Here is a 16,625-nt window from a genome sequence, read left to right on the forward strand (position 1 = left end):
ATAAAGTCTTCATCAGTGAAGATGTCTTCATCAAATGGAAATATTCCACATTTCTTGAAAGCCGAACATATGTTAGTGGGTGTCATTGATCTGTCATAAGCAATTTTGACACATCCAGCTACATCATAAAGAGTGAGAGGAGTGCCTTTCCTGTGTAAGAGTTTTGAATTTAATGCTAAGTAGTAAGTCCCTTTGAATGAAGAGAACACTCCTACATCTAGAGACTGCAGTTTGTTTGAGGTATGTGGGGGTATAGTTAGCATAACCACCCCACTGGTTTTTGCTACATCTATTACCTCAATTGACAGATGGCTTTCATGATTGTCTAAAATTAGAAGCGCAGGATTGTCTTTGCTACTACTGGATTTGTGTATGAAATCTTTCATGACATAAAAAAAAGTTCACTATTCATCCAGCTAGTCTTTGCTGCTAACCCAGGGTGCCTGTTGGTGCATTACTTATCACATGTTGTTTAAAATGTACTTGAGGAATTATCATAGCTGGGGGCAGGAAAGTACCACCTGCACTGATTATGCAACAGGTGGTCACTAAGACGCCACGTTCTCCACTAGTAGCTTGAGAAATCTGTTTACTTCCCTTTTGTGCCACTACCTTTGGAAGCCTATCTGGTACAGTTGAGGTACTGGTTTCATCCAGATTGAAAACCCTTGTACCATCAGCAAAAGTAGGGTATCTCCGGTAAAGGTCTTTCAAGTTTTTGAAGAAATTCAAAACAGTACACCGATTAAAGGATGTTACTCCGGATAAGCTGCAGCCCTCTGGCGTTCGGATACTTAAACTGGGATTTCGTTTCTTGAACCCATAGAACCAGGTTACACCAGCCATTCCCGCCGTCCAATTCTCAGGACATTTCAGACCATTTTTCAAAGCCAGCTTACTTGCTAAGTGCCTGCATGTTTTAGTGTCAACACCAAAGCACATCTTAGAAGAATGCAACAAATACTCCACTAATTCTTTCTCCCGCTCAACAGAAAGTACCTTACAATTGTCATAGTTTGGTGTCAATCTTTCACTGGAACCACATTTAATGTTTTGAACATATTGTCGAAGAGTAGGGTAAGGTATTGAATGAGATTTAGCTGCTTGGTGAACTGCCATGCCCTTATTAAGAACATCCTGTACAGCTTCTTGCCTAACGTCGTGGTTGGTTTTACTTCTGTCCATCTTCCTGCGGTATGAACGAACCATCTTCAAACCTAATAATATAAAAGAGGACTGCTGGCCGTCTGTAATTTAAAAGCCTTAAATACCTACGCATATGTTTTTACCCATGCTAAGGAAACAAAGTACAGAGTGCTTGTATTGGACAATTAAAAGATTCCTGGGGCACAATTTTTTGATGTTCTCCGTCAATCGCATCTACTAAGCATCCCGTACAAAACTAGTCTTTTTAGTAGACTTGTTCCATCTTCTACAATGAGGCGACGAAAGTCATGTGGTAGTGATATGCACATATACCGGTAATGATAGTATCGCGTACAGAAGGTATGAAAGGCTAATGCATTGGCGGAGCCGTCATTTGTACTCAGGCGATTCGTGTGAAAAACTTTCCGACGTGATTATTGCCGCATGACAGGAATTAACAGACTGAATGCGGAATTTTGGTTGGAGCTACGCGCATGTGACATTCCATTTCGGAAATCGTTAGGGAATTCAATATTCCGAGATCCAGAGTGTCAAGAGTGTGCCGAGAATACCAGATTTCGGGCATTACCTATCACCATGGACAATGCAGTGGCGACGGCATTCACATAACCACCGAGAACAGTAGCATTTTCTTAGAGTTGTCAGTACTAACAGACAAGCAACACTGCATGAAACAACCACAGAAACTAATGTGGGACGTACGACGAACGTAATCCTTAGACTGTGAGGTGAAAACTGGCGTCAATGGGCTATGGTAGCGGATGACCGATGCGAATGTCTTTGCTAGCAGCACGACATTGTCTGCAGCGCCTCGCCTGGGCTCGTCATCTTATCAGTTGGACCCTAGATGACTGAAAGCCCGCAGAGTGGTCAGATGAGTCCCAATTTCAGTTGGTAAGAGTTGATGGTAGGGTTCAAGTGTGGCGCAGACCGCATGAAGCCGTGGACCTAAGTTGTCAACAATGTATAGTATAAGCTACTGAAGGCTCCAGGATGGTGTGAGCTGTATTTACATGGAATGGACTGGGTCCTTTTGTCCAACTGAATCGACCATCGACTGGAAATGGTTATGTTTGGCTACTTGGAGACCATTTGCAGCCATTCATGGCTGGGCCACAATTGTTCCCCACTGGTATGAAGAACAGTCTGGACAATTCAAGTTAATGATTTGGCCACCCAGATCGCCCGACATTAACCCCATAGAACATTTATGCGACCTAATCAAGAGGTCGGTTCATGCATAAAATGCTGCACCGGTAACACTTTCGCAGCTATGGACGGCTATAGAGGCAGCATGGCTCAATATTTGTGCAGGGGGAATTACAACGACGTATTGAGTCCATGTCAGGTCGAGTTGCTGCAGTAAGCCAGGCAAAAGGAGGCCCGATACAATATTAGGAGGTATCCCATGGCTTTTGTCAGCTCAATGTAAGCGTTCTGTCAATAAAACGTAGTTTCTGCTTTTCCTTCCCCACAACATCTGTGATCTTTACAATTTAAGTTGTTCATAATTGTTATTCCTGTGTATTTAGTCGAATTGACAGCCTTTAAATTTGTGTGATACGTCGTGTAACTGAAATGTAACAAATTTCTTTTTGAGCTCATATGAATGACATCGCACTTTTCCTTATTCAGAGACAATTGCCACTTTCCACACCATACAGATATTTTGTCTAAATCATTTTGTAATTGGTTTTGATCTTCTCAAGACTTTACTAGATGGTAAATGTACCATCAGCTGCAAACAATCGAAGAAGGCTGCTCATATTGTCTCCTAAATCGTTTATGCAAAGTAGGAACAGCAGAGGACCTATAACACTTCCTCAGGGAACGCTGGATATCACTCATATTTTACTTGATCAGAAAATGATTACTGTGTACTGGGGCCTTTCTGACAGGAAATCACGAATCCAGTCGCACAACTGAAGCGACAAAAATGGTTTAAATGGCTCTGAGCACTATGGGACTTAACATCTGTGGTCATCAGTCCCCTAGAACTTAGAACTACTTAAACCTAACTAACCTAAGGACATCACACACATCCATGCCAACCTGTGAGTAGGGGGACGAGGGGCGCGCCAGCTCACACTGCATTGTTGCCAAATTTAAGCAAAATGCGGTGATTACGTCATCCAAGATGCCGGCATGTAGATTTGGCAACAGCGCATGACGTCATCCAAGATGGCGGATTTTGACGGGAAAATAGGCCAATTGTGCTATGTCCACTAACCTAACCTCCAGAAAAAATGGCGCTAATTTTGAATTTTGGCGGGAAAATAGACCAATTGTGCGATGTGCACTAACCTAAGCCTCCAGAAGAAAAAATGGCAGGAAGTTTGAATTCCAACAGGATAATGCATGCAAAAATGTACTTATCTTTACTATTATTGATTATCATTTATTAACATTAATTATCATTTATTATTATTTATTATCATTTATTATTATTTATTATCATTTATTATTATTTATTATTATTGACCTGCCTCCACTAGAAAACTCCCTCCAAATTCAAATTCCAACCTGATAATGGCTGCAAAACCTTACTTTTGTTTATTATTATTCATTATCATTTATTATCATTCATTATCAGCTATTATTATTATTATTTGTTGTTATAGGCCTACCTCCTCTAGAAAATTGCCTCAAATTCAAATTCCAGCACGATAATGTCTCGAAAACTGTACTTCTATTTATTATTATCATTTATTATTTATTCAAGATGTCCGATTTTCTCGGCGAGATAGCCATTTTCCTTACATCCATAACAAAAATCTGTCACAAGTTCAAATCCCAATACCATAATTGATCACACGTACGAACTTTCTCCGTCACTTATCTTTTTTCACTGCTAGCCTATCATAATCGCGTCAAATAATATACTGCACTTATAGTAATGTAAGCCACGTCCTTTGATTTTGCATGGGGGAAGGGACTGAAGACTTTATTTCAAGCAGTACGGTCATCACTTGTTCTCCAACACAGCACACACATCTTTGATATCTCAGTGCAGTCACCACTGCGTCCGCGCTCCAACTGAATTAGTTCATATCCTCGCCACCCCCTGGCCAGTGCGTAGAGATACTGCCGATGCAGGGTACAACATTGCGCGCATTTCCGGCGAATGGTCAAAACAAGGTCCTGTTGTAGTACCTGAGATCGTTCTGTTTATAGACAGATTGCAGAAGGTAATAGATATGTCTTTCTCCGAATTAAATTGCAGAGATCAGATGGGTGAAGATAAATGCATTTTCATCTATGCTTAGAAAGGGAGAATGCTTTTTTATAATTAAGTGAGTTTCGGCAGGGGTGAATATGGTTTTATATATGCGAGTGTTTAAGATTTGTGAGTGGAAATTGTCAGCGATGGGTGAATGATGTCGGGTTCGCTGGCTGGGGGAGAGACTGTTTACATGTCCTGTTGGAGATGCAAGAGGGAGATAGATATCTGCGCTATTCAGGAATCTATTTGTGCACTGTATGTCGTTAGACAATAGCTGGAGAGCAGGGGCAGTGTGCTACAGTGTCATAGGAGGTAAAGACATGTGTTGCTATGATGTGTCTAGCGTATGGAGGTTGCGCTTTGGAATTATGCTACGTTGATATAAAATTGACTTTCATCCGCGTTCGGTGGTCGCGGCTCGGGATTGTGACGGATCACAGTCCTGGGCAGACGTATTTGTGTGCTGTGACCACTGACGAGCGCGTTGACCGCGCCAACTCACGCTTGCGGAAGCCGAGCAGGGGCTGTGCAAGGTCTGAAATCAGACGGATGGGTGACTTCACGATCCTGTGTGCAGGGTGCGGAGTGGGGGGTACCTGCGCACGTCTGCTGCGTTATTTTGCGAGCGGATCTGCAGGCTCTGCTATGCGTTATTCGTATACTTTACGAGTACTGAGCGTATCTACACATCTGTGTGAGGAATTATTTAGTAGAAGTTTACTATAGTGTGTACTGATATTATGATTGGGTGCATGTCTGTGGGCTGTGCAACATGGTCCAGGGCACATCTGGGTGGGTGTTTTGTGATAGCATGATAGATATACTGTATGGTTAAATAAGTTGTTCGAAAAAATAAATAGAGTGTTCTCAATGACCACACGCGCCTGCAGCGCAGATCAGAGTGATTGGTTTTCCGTCACCATCTTGGTTGCATGCGAGTAGTAAATGTTTTCCCGGCCACGTTAATTGTGTGTGTCAACAAGCTATGAGCTATTCTGACAGTAGACGTGAAGGCAGGTCCAGACCTGAGACGCCGGTGGTATACATGAGAAGAACAATGCAGCTTTCACACGTGTGAGAGGAGAGTGCCCTTTCTGTTCGGCTGTCATGAGCACTCAGAAGCTGAACTTGGCTGGAGACTCTGGAATCCCCTTCCCCGCCGAAAGCACGCGCGCGTGGCCTGCCTTGCAGCATAATCTAAGGCGCATAGGCGATATCAGTTTCTCCGGTGTTAGGTGCGAATGTGACTCTGTTGAGGTCATGTTTGGGGGAGCCCGAGCAAAGACTTTTGGTCGGTTTGGCAGCTGGGCGTGTTTGTGCACGTCTGTTGCACTATTTTGCGAGCATGTCTGTGCACTGTGCGGTGCTTTATTTGGAGAGTTTAAGAGTACAGAGCTCGTCTGCTGATATTGTGTACTGCATTATTTAAGAGCTGATTGCTATTGTGTGGTGAAATTAGGAGTTGTTTACGTGTTTGTGGCCTGTGTCAGATGACCACAGTCGGATCAGTGTGGGTGTTTTGTGACAAATATACTCCACGACTAAATAAAAGGACTCCAAGTAAATAGAGTGCAGCCCTTCCTTACTTCCCCGAGCAGCACAGCGCAGTCTGAGTGGTTTTTGCGCAAAAACTGCAATCTGGTCAGACTGTGAGTGAGTCAACAAATAACTGGACAAATTTATCTGTAGAGTAGTTAGAGGTCTGGATTGGAATGAATATCTTGGTGGGTGTGGTTGTGTTGCCACGTGTAGCGCACTACTGGAGTTCAGAAACTGCCTTATGTCAGCCGTACATATCGAAACCTATGAGGTGCAAAAGTTTCAAAAAGATATGTCCCAAATAAATAAAGTACACTCGTTCCTCCTTCCATCAGCCTATGCACTGAAATTATTGCGGAAAATTAGCAGTTGTTTGGCTATTTGGACGTAAATGTTTTGCATTATTTACGAGCGGTTTGCATGTCTGTAGGCTGTGCTATGAGTTGTTTTTAACTGTTTACAATTAGTAAGCGTGTGTCTAGAGCATTATAAATGAGTTATGTAGGAGTGTTTTGCAGGTCTGTATGGTGTGGAACATGTCGGTGTGATACATACACTCCATTCCTAAAGAAAGTAAATTGGTTCCTCCATCCATGGGCCTAGTGCCAGGTGAGTCCTTTTAGTCGAAACGTGTAGGAAAAGGTTGTGTGCTGGTGGCTTAGTTTAGTGGTGATGAGCTTCGTTTGCAACAATTTTCTTAGCTCGGTGGCGGGAGCGCAAGTGAGCTTTGTTTACTGGAAGATTTCAAACTTGGCGCTGGTTCCTAGGAGGGTGTGGCGGTCGGGTGCCTGAGGTTTGTACAAGTGCCCTTTCTTTCCAACAATTTTGTTAGGTTGGTAGAGAAAGTAGAAGTGACCTTTCCTTACTGCCAAAATTCAAACTCAGCGCTGGTTCCTAGGAAGAGGTGGCTGTCTGGTCCTCGAAAAGTAGTAGAAATTAGGTAGTTGAACACCTTTGCATACGTATATGAAATTGTAAATTGAATTATTTAATATGATTAAAATCGAAATGGAATTAAGTACTTTGGTATTTACAGAAGACTATGTCCGTCACGTGTATGGAGGGTGTGTGACGTAAGCGGGGCAGAGGCGCAGCAATTGTACAGTTATTACACGCGCACGAGAGAGAGTCAATTAGCGAGCGTTCTAGTGCGGACCAAACGTGCTGTTATATAGTCATGGCGGATTCCACTGTCGAGCAAACTTAGCCACCAAAAGTGTAGCACTGCGTACTCACTCGCACAAGGACACGTGGTGGACGGTGAGCGGTCGGCATCGACAGGTTTGAGCGTGCCCAGGAAAACAACTTTGGCGCCAAAAGTGTGGCAGGGAACGGCCGAGGCAAACAATTTTGGCGGGAAACGTGCAGAGGCGACGAATACACGTGGTGAGCGGACAAGGGACTTCTGTGACGTCAAACTCGGCAAGTTCTAGCGTGTCCAGCGAAAACATGTTTACGACATGGGAGTGATCGCTGGGTTCGCCCCCCCAGCGTACCGCCAGTCCAGCGCGAGTGGCTGGCTGCCTCACGTGACAGGCGTCGGCAGTGTCTCCGTGCGTGGCCAGGGGGTGGCGAGGATATGAACTAATTCAGTTGGAGCACGGACGCAGTGGCGACTGCACTGCGATATCAAAGATGTGTGTGTTGGAGAACAAGTGATGACCGTACTGCTTGAAATAAAGTCTTCAGTCCCTTCCCCCCTGCAAAATCAAAGGACGTGACTTACATTACTATAAGTGCAGTATATTATTTGATGCGATTATGATAGGCTAGCAGTGAAAAAAGATAAGTGAAAGAGAAAGTTCATACGTGTGATCAATTATGGTGTTGGGATTTGAACTTGTGATAGATTTTTGTTATGGATGTAAGGAAAATAGCTTTCTCGCCGAGAAAATCGGACATCTTGAATAAATAATAAATGATAATAATACATGGAAGTACAGTTTTCGAGACATTATCGTGCTGGAATTTGAATTTGAGGCAATTTTCTAGAGGAGGTAGGCCTATAATAACAAATAATAATAATAATAATAATAATAATAAATGATAATGAATGATAATAAATGATAATAAATGACAATGAATGATAATGAATGACAATGAATGATAATGAATGTTAATAAATGATAATGAATAATAATAAACAAAAAGTAAGGTTTTGCAGCCATTATCAGGTTGGAATTTGAATTTGGAGGGAGTTTTCTAGTGGAGGCAGATCAATAATTATAAATAATAATAAATGATAATAAATAATAATAAATCATAATGAATGTTAATAAGTGATGAATAATAATAAACAAAAAGTAAGGTTTTGCAGCCATTATCAGGTTGGAATTTGAATTTGGAGGGAGTTTTCTAGTGGAGGCAGATCAATAATTATAAATAATAATAAATGATAATAAATAATAATAAATCATAATGAATGTTAATAAATGATAATCAATAATAATAAAGATAAGTACGTTTTTGCATGCATTATCCTGATGGAATTCAAACTTCCTGCCATTTTTTCTTCTGGAGGCTTAGGTTAGTGCACATCGCACAATTGGTCTATTTTCCCGTCAAATTCCGCCATCTTGGATGACGTCATGCGCTGTTGCCAAGTCTACATGCCAGCATCTTCGATGACGTCATCACCGCCATCTTGAATAAATTTGGCAACAATGCAGCGTGAGCTGGAACCCCCTTTGTCCCCCTACTCCTGCAACCGTAGCAGTTGCACGGTTCCAGACTGATGTGCCTAGAACCGCTCGGCCACACTGGCAGGCCTGTAGCGACACACCAAAGACACACAATTCGATTAGAAGTCTCTTGTGAGGGACGGCGTTAAAAGCCTTATGGGAATCTAGAAATATGGAATCAATTTGGGATCCCCTGTCGATAGCGTTCATTACTTCATACGAAAAAAGAGCTAGTTGTGTTTCACAAGAATGATATTGTCTGAATCTGAGCTGACTGTGTGCCAATAAACCGTTACCTTTGAGGTGATTCACAGTATATGTACCAAAATCATACTGAAAATCGACGTATGCTGCTGTACTCAGTTCGATTTCAGTGCGTTTCTAGGGTCCACTTTCGCAGCTTGTGGAATTACAAGAACAACAATCCACGTTTAATTTTCTATAACAGTGTGTGTCTGTGTATGTGAATCTTGAAAGGTTTTTAGATGAATACATAAATAAAATCAATCTGTAACCAAAAAAGCGAGTCGTATAAACTTCGTGATTTCTGAGACCAATCACTGTATAAATTGTGGTTTACGTGCGGGAAACAGCTCCGGAGTATTTTGTGGCAGCTGTTAAACTGAAAATTAGTTATTCAAAATGGTTACATCAACGAATAAAATAAGATCTTAAAATCTTGGAAACCTGGCGTGTCTGCAAATGATGGTTAGTTTGGCACAGCAGATGGTATTTTCGTCTTCGACTGTTATTTCTTTTATAAATCTGTTTGAGGCCTCCAGTTTATCCCTACACGAAATGTATTTTCGAATCCAACATTTTGGTTCGTTTTCCTTGTATTTCACTCTTGGCACACTTTGAAAGGTGTGACTGAAAATTTTGGTAGGAATGTTTGTTTTCTACGTCTGGACTCGGACTCTCAAGGTCTGAATTGTTTAGACATGAACATACCGTCTCGGCAGAGAAACTGCGCTGCACAGAGATGAGTTAGAGGTGAGATGTGCTCTGAGAAGATGGGCGCCAGATTTTTCTGTTGTCGCGGGCAGCAGAGAGATAGACAGTTGTGCTTTCGTGTTAGATGGGAACAGACGAGTTTTGGTTTAGTAGCAGTAAGTAACAAACAATGGAGGGTTTTAGGAATTATGTTATGGATGAATGGAAGACTTATTGTGGAGAGAAAAAGAATCAATTTTTACATTTGGTACGATTATACCCTTTGTGAAGACTGGATTTGGTAATGATTAAGTTTGTTTTATTTACGGCAGCAGTTAGATAATGCAGCATTCTTAGTTTGTCAGACATCCAGATCAGGAATCTCCTTGCTTTTCATCCTTTTTGTCAGAATTTGTCAATTAATAATTAGATTTTGGAATTTTGTTGTGGGAAATATTATACATGTGAAGTTTAATTTTTGTAATTCTCGGATTATATTTCATGATTTCAGAGAAAGCTTAACTGTTACTGAAGTTTCATTAAATTTTATTAAGTCAAATGATATGAGACTCCTACTGAGTTCATTTAATACAGTCATTGCCCATATCGTAAGAGCCAATTAATTTTCGTTTTATTTAAAACAATCATCAAAAATTATGGACCAAGAATGATAGCAATGTTATCAGAAAACGCATTGCACCTTTCTGTATCTCAGCACAGTTGTTAAATTTTTGCAGCTCTGTTATCGAGACGTGCTGTAGCTACGAGAGCGCTTTGCACAGCGTTATCCCCTACGACCCAGATAAGCCAAATAGTGTAGAAAAGAGTTTTTCTTTAATTCAATTTCACATGGACCTACTTCAGTTTCAAAGCAATCAGTCTTTCATCAAATTCCATAGTCAGATGTTGTGATAACAATGGGTTTCAGACGGAACACAATTTTCTTAGATTTCTCGCAGTTAGACCTGTGTACGCATTCTCACAGCTGAATTTTGTCACCAACTGTTAGCGTTACGCAAGCTACCAGCTTTAAGGTCAGATATCCACCATTCAAAACAGGAACCCCAAAGTTCAGTATCTAATCGACAATTAACATTGCAGTTACACTTAAACTAAAATAAATGTAAGCAGGTAACTCTAAGCTGTAACGTCATTACGTGCACTATAATATTAACACCTGCCCAAATAATTTCAGTTGACGCCATATTGAAAACTATGTAAGTACGTTGAATCTGTGGAATCCTGTGTGAACGGTAGCTCTCGGTGCCATTACAGCAAGCCCCAACCTATGGCGTCTCATTAGTTACGTGCATGAACCCAGCTATGCTGCAGCTAAAGTATTCAAGAAGGCCAAGGCGGACATCACGAGGCATCAAACCACACGTTGGTATGCTGCCATTCCGGTAATACAGCTTTCCTTACTGATAGTGAGAAGGCAGCTGAGGCTGTCGACCTCCAAATAAAATGGTTTTCAAGAGATTACATTGCATTGGTGCAAGTGGTTTTGGAAATGTGGATAAATGGCTCTGAGCACTATGGGACTTAACTGCTGAGGTCATCAGTCCCCTAGAACTTAGAACCACTTAAACCTAGCTAACCTAAGGACAACACACACATCCATGCCCGAGGCAGGATTCTAAACTGCGACCGTAGCGGTCGCGCGGCACCAGACTGTAGCGCCTAGAACCGCTCGGCTACTACGGCCGGCGGAAATGTGGATACTAATAAGTTACAGTCAAACGGGAAGTCGACTGTCATAGTGAAAATACTACTGGCTTGCTGCCCTATGTCCAATTGTCATAATGAAAACGTTGTTGGCATGCTGCCCTATGTGCAAGGAATCCAACAGGTAATGCCTGTTGATTGTAGTTTGAGGAACTTTCTACAGTTTAGATTTACAATAATAAATGAGTAAACACAGCAGTGTACCGATTTTGATCACAGATTCTATAGCACGAACAGTAGCATTAGTAGTTGAGTAATTGGTTAAGGGGTTAATAGCAGTTAATAGTGGTTTTCTTTCTATCCTCCTTTGTTGCTTCTTCGTTGCACAATTAGGTTTTTTTTCTAGTGTTATAGTATTATGATTCTTCATTATTCGTAAAGTCTCCAAGCACCAGGTATAAATTATTATGATGAACACTTTTTACAGTACCAGTACTATAACCAAAAATGTGTGTTGTATGGCGTACCTTAGCTTTCCAGATAATGGGTTGTAATTGCGAAGAATAAATAAATAAATATAAGTACCTTATTTCTTTTACTTCTTCGCGTCTGACATAGCATTGTACTCTGAATATGTGGTCGGTGATCACGTTAAGTAATACGAGCTGCGGTGATGACCTCGCGCACATGTAGGGCACCCCAGTCATCCTTTACCACTAACATTATTAAATCCAATACTTAACATGCCGATCCCACTCAGATACGGAATAAAAGTGAGCAAAAAGAAGGTGGGAAACCAGAAAACTGCTCTAACCGATGCCATACCAATTGCTTCTAAAGAGATCGTGTATCTCTCCCGTGTAATACCTACGCAATGTATCTGTGACATAACATTAATAAGAGAGACAGTGTGACCAAACATGTCCTTCGTTTGGTTTCATGAAACCGAACAAGAGACCGACACAAAAACTGGACATGTGACGGTAAAAGAGCATCGAACCCGAGCCAAAGGCTGATCAATCTCTTGCACGGTCATCTACGCTGTGAGAACAACTGACAAAACTGTTTCAGGCGGGCCCCTCGAATCTGCCTGTGTAACGACCTGATTGGGTAACTTCAATGCTAATTAACTTGGAAATGGCGCAATGTATCGAATTTCATAACAATTATTTCTCAGCACGTCCTATGCTGCAACACCCTTACAAACTTTACAGACTATTTCTGACCGACCTGTATATACAGTGAAGTGACAAAAGTCATGGTATAGCAATATGCACATATAGAGATGCCGGTAGTATCGCGTACACAAGCAATAAAAGGGCAGTGCATTAGCAGAGCTGTCATTTGTACTCAGGTGATTCATGTGAAAAGGTTTCTAATGTGATTACAGCCGCACAATGGGAATTAAAAGACTTTGAGCGCAGAATGTTAGTTCGAGTTACACACATGAGAGATTCCATTTCAGAGATCGTTAGGGAATTCAATATTCTGAGATCCACAGTGTCATGAATGTGTCGAGAATACCAGATTTCAGGCATTACCTCCCACCACACATAACGCAGTGACCGATGGTGTTCACTTAACGACCAAGTGCAGCAGTGTTTGCGTAGAGTTGTCAGTGCTAACACAAAAGCAAGTGTATTGATTAGGACAGTGCGGCGAAATTTGACATTAGTGGGTTATGGCAGCAGGCGACGAAAGGGAGTGCCTTTGCTAACAGCACAATGCCTGCAGTGCCTCTCCTGGATTCGTGACCATATTGGTTGGACCCTAGACGATTGAAAAACCGTGGCCTGGTCAGATTACTCCAAATTTCAGTTAGTAAAAGCTGATGGTAAGGTTCGAGGGTGGTTCAGACCCCACGAAACCATGGACCCAAGTTGTCAACAAGGCAATGTGCAAGCTGTGGGTGGCTCCATAATGGTGTGGGCTGTGTTTACATGGAATGAACTGTGTCCTGGTTATGTTTGGCTACTTGGAGACCGTTTGCAGCCATTCATGAACTTCAAGTTCCCAAACAATGTTGGAATTTTTATGGATGATGATGCACCATGTCAGTGGGTCACAGTTGTTCGTTATAGCTTTTCAGAAAATTTTGGATGATTGGAGCAAATGATCTGGTCGCCCAGATTGCCCGACATGAACCCCATCGAACATTTATGGGATATAATTGAGAGGTCAGTTCATGTACAAAATCCTGCACCGGATACACCTCCGCAATTATGGACAGCTGTAGAGGCCGCATGGCTCAGTATTACTGCAGGGGATTCCCAACGACTTGTTGAGTCCATGCCATGTCGAGTTGCTTCACTATGCCAGGCAAAAGGAGGTTCGACTCAGTATTAGGAGGTATTCCATGACGTTTGTCATCTCAGTGTATGGTGTTTGCTTTAACTTCGAAGATCTAAATATCTCGAAAAATACGAATCGTGCGAAAAAAAAAAGTTCCACATGAAAAGTTAATATTTTCGAAGAGAACAACTGCGTGTGCTAAAACGGGCCACCCACCAATCCCCTGCCCCCACGTGGGGGGTCAACTCTTCATTTTTTAATAGAGGCTGCCCTTTTGTATTGCAGATGCGTATTTTTCGAAAAATAACACCTAGCGTTTATCTGAAACAATTTTTTTCCATTCATGGTAGATGGCACTGTAATCGATATGAGAGTTACGGTGGTTAGGCGGAAGAACATACAGAAGTCAGTCAGCCTGATGGTGAGACTCGATGGGCTCACCAAAATCAAGCATATTGATGGTGTGGGGACTTAGATCAACCCCAAACGGAACAGAAAACTACGTTACGTTAAATGCAGCTTATTTGCCAGGTTTTAAACGTCTAAAGGTAAAGGATGAAATTTGCAAAATTAAATTTTAATTATATCAACTGTTTAGAATAAAATAGTTTACATTTCTATCGAAAATGTAAAGTAGAATCAGATGAATCGGTTCTTAATTCCAAAAACCGGAAAAATTGAAATTTATCTACTATAGTGTCATCTACCATCAATGGAAAAGACGTTTCTGGCAAACAGCAGGTATTTTTTGGCGTCGAATCCGAATTTGCAGTAAAGATGTGTGTTTCCATTTGAAAATAGAAAGTTCACCGCCTCGGGGGGGGGGGGGGGGGGGAGAGGGAGGGGGGAGCGGGGAGTGGCTGGTAGGGTGTGGCCCGTATCAGTACAGACAGATGTCATCCTTGAAAATATTAACTTTTCATCTGGAATATTTTTTTTCGTACGCTGCTTGTTTTTTTGATATATATAGTTGTTCCAAGTTAAACACCCAGTGCAACTGTTTTCTCAAATTTATGTGTTTTGCTTTTTTATATTTATACTTAATGTTATTATGAAGTTTATGTTCTTTCACATGTTAAATTATTAAATTACTCTGTAATATAACTTATTCATTCTTAAGAATTAAAATTGTAATTGTCAGTTAAAGATGGAGGGAAGTCCCTTTATGCCTGGGAGGTAAACACATCAACTAAAAAGGTGGAAAGGAGTACAGTTATCGCGCCAATACTGGAGAAAAGAGCAGTCTGGGGCCAGCCTTTGATGTGGAAGCAACTGGAAGAAACAGCAAAGCGAAATTATAGCCAAAGTATATTAAATGAGACTCGGATGGATTGGCATTTGTTCATGTCAGCGTGCCAAATACTGTTATGCTCTGATTTATGATTCCAAACCAAGAAGAGGTCTTGAGGTTTCGCAAAGCATGTTATATGAAGAATCATGGTTGCATAATTCTGGCATGTGCCTGCCCCTCAGAACTCAACTCTTCAGTTACGTCCAGCCTACGTAATGAGTTAGAATTACATTATTACGCTTGAACCAGTGTTTTGTGACATTTACGCGATATAAGTTTATTGAAATTGTGTGTGTCAGACATACATCTTTCACTGGCGTCATGTAACTTATGTTAGGACCCTATTCCTAACCCACAATCAGTTCCAAGTGATCCTAAAAGTAAAAGTAGTTATTCACACAGTTAATCAATTTCTTTGGCAAAGTGTGTTAATCATTAAGTGCAGTTAGTTTTCTAATCTGAACGATAATGCTATTTCAAGTGCTCCACGTGCTCATCAAAGTGAATAAGTTCATTTAATACCAAATTACATTTACTTACTTTTGCTTAAAGAAGTAATACTCAGTATATTTTATTTGCAACGTTTTCAGAGTACATTGTGTGCGTCTGTAATGCAAGTTTGTAATCAGTGAAATTTAATTACAGATGCAGTTTGTCCCAGAGTCAAACACTGGATTAGTGACTGGAGATCAGCGGAGGGTGACTGGCGAGCTCAAGGGCATGGAGCTTCAAGGATCCCATTTTGTGCCTCAGACCATGATGTGGCCACAATATCCCAGCGACGTAGAGCAGCGGAGGTGGCAGAGTGCAGAGCTGCTAAGTGCCTCGGTAGTCAGGTAGCAGGCCACTGCTCAAAGCCTGGTGAAGATCGTGGTGACCGCGTCATCGGTACGATGTTGACCTCGTGGCAGCAACTGTAACAGCTATCCTCAGTGATGAGTGGCTGGCCTCAGAACTTTTAAATATAACTGTCTGGCGGACCCGGCACAAGGGATACCACTGCTGCATTCCTCTGTGTCAGTGAACCCTCTGTCTACAGTGAATCTTCATCTTTACGTATCCCTTTCTTTTGCATAAGTACAGTGTCTCAAAGATATAGTTTTTAGTTCCATGTTTTGCCCTGTCCTGTGTTCTTTATCGCCGAGTAGCTACTGGCTCCACCATGTGGGAAGGGGTGGGTATCAGACAGGCATCTTGTCAGCACAACCTCAGTAGTCTTTCCCACTTAGTAACATTTACAAGCTAATACTACTAAATTTTGTCTCTGAATCATTGGAATTAACAACCAAAAGCCCCTCCACAAATGCATCACATACTAAAATTCGAATCTCACACATTCTTATAATATATAAATTGCATATGCCTAATGTGGGTGGGTGGGTGGTCACGTGCGCGCCAAAGCATGCATTATATGACAAAAACATGATTATGCCTTCTCCGGTACTCAAAATCATACCAGGTACTTCATTATCTGTACAATTTTACCTCTATGCAGACTTCCTTGTTGCCTCATCACTGTTATATAACAAACAAGAAAAGCAATATTATGTAAAGAATAAAAGAGTTACATTTTGGCATCCCGCCATTCACCCTCATTGTGACGCAGAAGTTCGAAATATGGCTCAAAGGTTTCTACAATTTCCCCCCTTAATGGCGCAAAAGGGTGACGTCGTAGGGCTCGTCAACGCTTCAAACAGCAAAGTGTCAATACGTATGAAAGAAACTTCAGAGATCAGAAGTTTATATGAGGTGTAAGGTGGTTGATTAGGTTACACTTTCACCAAATTTCACCACCGTTCTGCCCAACGCCACCGTGGACGTGTCATATGATGAG

General features: G+C 41.6%; 1 long non-coding RNA gene across 1 annotated transcript in view; it reads left to right on the plus strand.

Moving 5' to 3' along the window:
* LOC126249623 (uncharacterized) overlaps positions 1-16,118 on the plus strand; it is an 86,679-nt gene extending 70,561 nt beyond the window's left edge. The window contains exon 3 of the long non-coding RNA XR_007545632.1: positions 15,437-16,118. This is a non-coding gene — a long non-coding RNA (uncharacterized LOC126249623). The remainder of the gene's footprint in view (positions 1-15,436) is intronic.
* The last annotated feature ends 507 nt before the right edge of the window (positions 16,119-16,625 follow it).

This window comes from Schistocerca nitens, chromosome 3, assembly GCF_023898315.1.
Source record: "Schistocerca nitens isolate TAMUIC-IGC-003100 chromosome 3, iqSchNite1.1, whole genome shotgun sequence".
In the NCBI taxonomy this organism is placed as follows: Eukaryota; Metazoa; Arthropoda; class Insecta; order Orthoptera; family Acrididae; genus Schistocerca; species Schistocerca nitens.